General features: G+C 35.7%; 1 non-coding gene across 1 annotated transcript; it reads left to right on the plus strand.

Annotated features, from left to right (window-relative positions):
• Positions 1–228: 228 nt before the first annotated feature.
• Positions 229–335, plus strand: LOC118835020. The gene has a single exon (XR_005009387.1). It is a non-coding gene; the product is annotated as a U6 spliceosomal RNA (small nuclear RNA).
• Positions 336–2,344: the final 2,009 nt, after the last annotated feature.

The following is a 2,344-nucleotide window of genomic DNA, read 5'->3' on the forward strand; positions in this document are numbered from 1 at the left end:
ATATATTACTAACAAAGCCCAACAGCAAGAGATAGAAAGAGAAACTCCATTTAAAGTTACCGTAAACGCTATAAAATATTTGGGAGTCTACTTGCCAAGACAAACACAGGGCCTATTTGAACACAATTACGAAACACTTCTCACACAAATAAGGTCAGATCTAATTAAATGGAATAACATCAGTTGCTTGTGTTTAGGCCCAGCTAATGTAATAGAAATGACAATTTTGTGCTTGCTTTGGCAGCATATATACTAAAATTGCAACAACACAGAGAAGTTTACCATGGTCCCTTTGCAAGGATGACATGCAAATTCATGAAGTGTTCCATATATTTGTGACTCTACGAGAAATCAAGATATTATAAAACAGAATGAAAGGAATGAGAAAATGGAAGACAATGTTAAATATCTCATTGGAAAAATCACTGACCTGGAAAATAGATCCAGGAGAGAGAATTTAAAAATTATTGAACTACCTGAAAGCCATGATCAAAAAAAGAGCCTAGATATCATTTTTCAAGAAATTATTAAGGAGAACTGCCCTGATATTCTAGAGCAAGAGGGTAAAATAGAAATTGAAAGAATCCACTGATTGCCTCCGGAAAAAGATCCCCAAAAGAAAACTCCTAGAAATATAATTGCTAAATTCCAGAGATCCCAGATCAAGGAGAAAATACTGAAAGCAGCCAGAAAGAAACAATTTGATTATTGTCAAAACACAGTCAGGACAACACAAGATCAATCAGCTTCTACATTAAGAGATCGAAGCGCTTAGAATATGACATTCCAGAGGTCAATGGAGCTAGGATTAAAACCAAGAATCACCTACCCAGCAAAACTAAGTATCATGCTCCAAGGCAAAATATGGATTTTCAATAAAATAGAGGACTTTCAAGCTTTCTCAGTGAAAAGACCAGAGCTGGATAGAAAATTTTACTTTCAAACACAAGAATCAAAAGGAGCATGAAAAGATAAACAAGAAAATCATAAGGGACTTACTAAAGTTAAATTGTTTTGTTGAATTCCTACATGGAAAGATGATGTGTACAATTCATGAGACCTCAGGATCAGGGTAGCTGAAGGAAATGTGTGTGTGTGTGTGTGTGTGTGTGTGTGTGTGTATATGTGTGTGTGTGTGTATGTATGTATATATATGTGTGTATATATATATACATATATACATACATCTATATATACATATATATATATATGTATATATAGACAGAGGGCACAGGGTGAGTTGGGATGATATGTAGAAAAAATAAAATCAAATTAAGGGATGAGAGAGGAAGAAATTGAGTGAGGGAGAAAGGGAGAGATAGAATGGGGTAAATCATCTTGCATAAAAGTGGCAAGAAAAAGCATTTTTGCAGGAAGCAAAGAGGGGGCAGGTGAGGGAGAATGAGTGAATCTTACTCTCATCAGATTTGACCTGAGGAGGGAATGAAATACACACTCAACTGGGTATCTTGGCCCACTGAAAAGAAAGAGGAAGAAGATAAAAAATGGGGGATGATATAAGGGAGGGCAGATAGGGGAAGGTGGTAATAAAAACAAACACTTTCTAAAAGGGACAAGGTCAAAGGAAAAAATTGAATATATGGGGATAGGATAGGAAGGAACAAAATATAGTTAGTTTTTTACAACATGAGCATTGTGGAAGGGTTTTACCTAATGATACGCATGTGGCCTATGTGGAATTGCCTGCCTTCTTAGTGAGGGTGGATGGTGAGGGAAGAGGGGAGATAATTTGGAACTCAAAGTTTTAAAAAACAGATGTTCAAAAAAGGTTTTTGCGTGCACCTAGGAAATAAGATACAGGCAATGGGGCATAGAAATCTGTCTTGCCCTACATGAAAGTAAGGGAAAAGGGGATTGGGGGGGGGGAGTGGGGAGATAGAAGGGAGGGCTGACTGGGGAATGGGGCAACAAGAATACATGCTATCTTGGAGTGGGGGGAGGGGAGAAATGGGGAGACAATTTGAAATTCAAACTCTTGTGAAAATCAATGCTAAAAACTAAAAATAATAAGTAAATAAATACTTAAAAAGAACAAAAACAATATAAAAAACACTGGACAGCATAGGAATCAATGGAAATTTTCTTAAATTTTAAGTATCATTTATAAATCAAAGAGTAAGCATTATCGGTAATGGGAATAAAATGTAAGCTTCTCAAGAGGATCAGGAATGAAGTAATGATGCTCGTTATCAGCACAATTATTCAATATTGTATTATCAATGTTAGCTATAGCAATAAGAAAAGAAAAAGTAATTGAAGGAAGAAAAACTGGCAATGAAGAAACAAAACTATGATTCTTTGCAGATGATATGCTGGTATACTT

Source organism: Trichosurus vulpecula, chromosome 1, assembly GCF_011100635.1.
Source record: "Trichosurus vulpecula isolate mTriVul1 chromosome 1, mTriVul1.pri, whole genome shotgun sequence".
Lineage (NCBI taxonomy): Eukaryota > Metazoa > Chordata > Mammalia > Diprotodontia > Phalangeridae > Trichosurus > Trichosurus vulpecula.